This window comes from Fulmarus glacialis, unplaced genomic scaffold, assembly GCF_000690835.1.
Source record: "Fulmarus glacialis isolate BGI_N327 unplaced genomic scaffold, ASM69083v1 scaffold26945, whole genome shotgun sequence".
Lineage (NCBI taxonomy): Eukaryota > Metazoa > Chordata > Aves > Procellariiformes > Procellariidae > Fulmarus > Fulmarus glacialis.
In genome coordinates, this window is record NW_009215332.1 from 1 (window position 1) to 4,451 (window position 4,451).

The window sequence follows — 4,451 nt, forward strand, 5'->3', positions numbered from 1 at the left end:
GGGCCGGGGCCGGGGGCAGGACCCGACCGCCGGGACCGGGACCCCAGCGCCGGGACCCCACCGCCTGCGCAGTGCTGCCGTTCCGAAATAACTCCTCCCTGCTAATAAGCGCCCGGTAACTCGCGCTGATGCCCAATAACCTTTGCAAGTTTTCTTCGGTTTTCTTTTCTTTTTTAGAAGTCTCAAGGGAAGCATCACTCTGGATGATGAGGAGGAGTAAAGCCTTCGGTTAACTCAAAGCCCCCGACCTGTCTGATTATTGTAGATAATTTGATGTATATACTCAGGTCAATACCAATTTAACTCATACAGTACATTTAACATTTTTCTTTCCATCCAACCAGTGCGGTTTCGTGTGTATCACCTCCCTTTAAAAGCCAGTCATGAATATACTGTGGATTTTTAAATCATTCAAGATTGCTTGCTTCTGCCATCTTCTGGCAATATGAAAAATCACAGCGTTTCACTAACAGCAGTGTTGCTGCGCTGGTCTAAGGCAAGGGTTGTCAGTAAAGGCAGTGTATAATTAGATCAGTTGGCATAATTGGAAAAAAATATAGCCCTTCTCGGTTGTTTGAAAGCTTGCCTAATTATTCCAGCTCTACCAGTTGATCTAGTAGCAGTGGCTCGGGGGTTATCCCAGGGCAAAATGTCTGTTTTGTAGACCTTGTGTTTCTTGAATGTCTGTAACAGCAAAGGAGAGTTGCGTAACGTGAGGCTTTATCGTTTTATAATAGGACTTCATCGCGTGTACCCTAAATATTTTGAAGAGAGTCCTTTTTGCCAGTTTTGCTCTCGGCTCTTCGTAGGTCCTTGACAAAACACATCTTTGTTTCCTGTGAAACCACAGGAAGATCTTGTCCAATAGGCGTGTAAAGATTTTCCTTCCACTGCAACAACTATTTCTTTCTGATCTGTCAATGTAAACACCACAAATCATGCCAAAGCACCTTGCATTATTTGCTCAATTCTAAAACAAAACATTTTCAGTATTTTGTTAAAAATGTATGTAAGATTTAGATAAGCTTAAATTATGGTTTCTGGGTTTTTTCCCCCCTTTTCCTGCAATCACACAGAGGTTCTTTGTAAATGACTACTTGTGATCCCCACTCTCCTGTCACAACAGCTTTTCCCACATAGTTTTGCTAAAAATATGAAAGTAATGTATGATAATTAAAAAAGGAAAAAATCCAAAAGGAGAAAATGCCAATATTTTTCCTTAAAATAAACTCAAAATTCAAAGCCACTGAGAAAAATTACCCTCAAAATTCCAGCCTGCAAAGAGAACATAAATAAAAGCTGTTCAGAGCTTTGTTCATTTTCACTAGCACCAGCAAAAATGACTGCTTGGGATGCCAGGCATTGCAGAGAAAGGATGTTAATGCTATTTATAGCTTACGGATGGCTCCCATTACCATTGTACCTGAGAAGCTCACAGTCCTTAATGTATTCCTGCTCACAGCAACTTTCTCAAGCAGAGGACAGCCTTCCCAGGGCTGTGCTGGAGGCACTGGGGTTTGCTTTGGGAAAATGGACTGTTATATCTGCAGCCTGTTCCCAAACTGTCTATTATAAACCGCCTCCAGCAGGCACAACCTCCAGCATGGCTGCACCCCTCCCTGCCACCTGTGCTTGCCTCACCCTCCTGGGAGCCATGAGGCTGCTGCTTTGCTGGAGGCTCTTCCTCCCTCCATCACCCTACCGGCTTTGGCATTGGTCTACAGGCCACACCAAGCCTCAGCAAGAGACAACATCAGAAATACAACAGCATAAAACCTGATAAGATAAAAGTGAAAAAAAAGCCTTCAAAAACTTGCTGGCACATAACAGCCCTTGCTCCTGCCCTGCCTGATGAACTGCAGGACTCAGGCGGCATCAACAGGGTATCTGGGGGTAGGGCAGCACCTCGCAGAGGCAGGGCAGCGGCAGGGCCTGGCAGAGAAACTCCTTCCCACAAGCCAGCAAATGGCAGGACAAGCTCTCCCAGTGGCCCTGGGACTGGACATCTCACAGGGCAGCAAGCACGTCCCCCTGCCCTTGGCCCCTCATCCACCACAGCCCGGAGAGGTGGCTGCACACGCCGCTTTACCCACACCCCCTGACTAGGCAGCTCCCTGGTTGCTTGCATTCTGCTTTACCTGGTACCCCAATACCAGGGGCGAGCAACAGGAAAGCCACCCCCAGTTTTAGTTCTTCAAATTCGAGATAAGAAATTAGGAGCAAATATTCATCAGACACATAATCAAAAGTTTTCAAGAGAAAGTAAACCCCAGTTCTAGGTCTTAGTATCTCAGCTGTTCTCATACACCTCATCAGTGGTCAATTCCTTTGATACAAACTATCACCCTACTTAAAAGATTACTTAATTTTAAAAAATAATTATTTTAAAGTCAGCAATTAAAAAATCTAAAGAAAAAATACCCTGCTCTGCCCCAACAAAGCTAAGAGTGTCCCTTGAAAGCTCTGCGGTTTGCCTGAAAAAACTTAAGTGCCAAAATAGACCTTCCACTGTAGAGTTTTGAAGTCTTTTTGCTCTTCATTCCACTGCAAAGAGTTTGTACAGCTTTGTCAACCTTAGAAAAAGGTGCTTTTCTCAGATGTACCCTTTCAAGCAAGGCAAGGCAAAGAGAGCACTCACTGCTAATGTTAGAAGTGCAGGGAGAAACAGACAGCTCAAATATACCACTGCCAAATGACTGAGGAATCTCAAAACCCCTTTACTCGTGCCTTCAAATATTCTGAAATCTTGCAAGCTTGACAGCATTGTCAATTTTGTATTGACAGCAGCAGTCAGAGAAAAATCATTTGAGGAGTAAATCAAGGAGAACAAAAAAAACCCCTTTAATCCGCAGTCACACAAATCCATACTGCCTGCAGAAGGGCAAGTGCTTTGGAGCCCCTTTTAATAACAATATATTAACATACTTATTTGTCTTTCCTGAAGCTTGCAAGGAATTTTTTCGCCCCTCTTTCAGAGTCTGGTCTCTTCGACATCATTTGTCGAAGAACTGCCCATAACTTACACCTATCGACAGCCTGTGACACCGATGAAATCTCGGCGCAGCGCTGGCTGTGACAGCACGCACTGGACCGTTATCAATATCAAGGTCACTTTGTTTTTCTTGCTCTTGCTGGAGCTCCTCTGCCCTCAGGGCACGGGCTGCCCAGGGAAGCTCTCTGTCTGAGCGCCTCACAAGCCACAGCCTCTCTGCTCCATTACTGGCGTTATATAAGATTAGAGTGAAGTTTCTGCTATTAGAAGCAGTTAGCTGCACAGTGACTGTGTGCTCTCCTGATTATAGCGTATAGCACAGTTATGGCTGCTGGCAGCAGGACTTAAAACTACAGCTATTTTAATTCAGGGAGAAGCATGAGTGTAGCCGAGATGTGTCAAGAAAAACAGTAGTTTTGGGAGGGGTTTAATTCCTAGCAGTGGTACCCTGGACAGGAGTGCCCCAGAAGAGAATTAAAGAGGAAAGCGTCACCCTAGGCTTGACAGATATCCACAGCCGAGTCGGAAATTATGGCAGGAGCCTGTGGAGGGCAGCGCTGTCTTGCTGGGGATAGTGCATTGACTAGCTCAGAGATGTCAGCTGCTAAGGTAATACTTCTTTTTTTATCTCCTTTGAATCTGAAAGCTGCAGATGTAAAAGCTGTCGTCCTCCCACAGCCATGGCCTGTCACTGCAAGCAGGACTCCCCGTTTTTCCACCCGCCGCCCCCATTCTCCAGGCATCCCTTCCTGCAGCATTAGCCCCGTGCGTGGGCAGGTGCCTCTTCCTCGGCTGCGTGGCTCTTAAACGGGAGGCTTGGGGGAGGCAGGCTGGAGCTGGGGGGCTGGGGGCAGCACGGAGGTTCTCCCCCCTTGGAAAGACACCATCTTGGGAAAATATGTGCAGATCAGTTACATTGCAAAAGAAAGGAAATGCTCTCCAGGAGCATTTCCATGAGCTAGCAATAACATCCTCTCCCCAAAAACCAGCAGGGCACAGGTGAAGCTCTCCCCACTAGCCTGAATCCTGCCGGCAGGGCCATGAGCCCAGCTTGGCAAGCTCTGCCCCTCCTGGGGGCTTGCCTTGTCCAAGGACAATGGTGGCTGTGTGACCTGGGACAGGGCTGCTGGAAGGAGCTGTGTGAGCGCGAGCGGTGGGAGGCCTCGCTGGGGCTCCCCACCTCACTCAGGAGCCCACCTGAGCTGAGACACTCGAGCTGCATCTCCACCTGCGCTGCCTCGCAGCTCTGCCCATGCCTGGCCGGGCACCCCCTTGACTTCCCGCTTCACCTGGGACCTGCCTCACCACCGCGGGCTTTCCTGGCTACCCGAACCCCCGGCTGAGGCTGGTTACCCTCACCCGCCCTGCCCCCTGACTGTTCCCACTCCTGAAACAGCCTGAAACGTGTTCCTGCCGTCCCCAGGTGCTCGCAGCTCCCGTGGGGTAGCGGCAGGGGGGC

At 48.3% G+C, this 4,451-nt stretch overlaps 1 protein-coding gene across 1 annotated transcript in view; it reads left to right on the forward strand.

Moving 5' to 3' along the window:
• Positions 1 to 3,381: 3,381 nt before the first annotated feature.
• LOC104077620 overlaps positions 3,382 to 4,451 on the forward strand; it is a 10,013-nt gene continuing 8,943 nt past the window's right edge. Inside the window, exon 1 of the mRNA XM_009578906.1 lies at positions 3,382 to 3,601. The gene's annotated coding sequence lies outside the window, so the exon portion shown is untranslated. The remainder of the gene's footprint in view (positions 3,602 to 4,451) is intronic.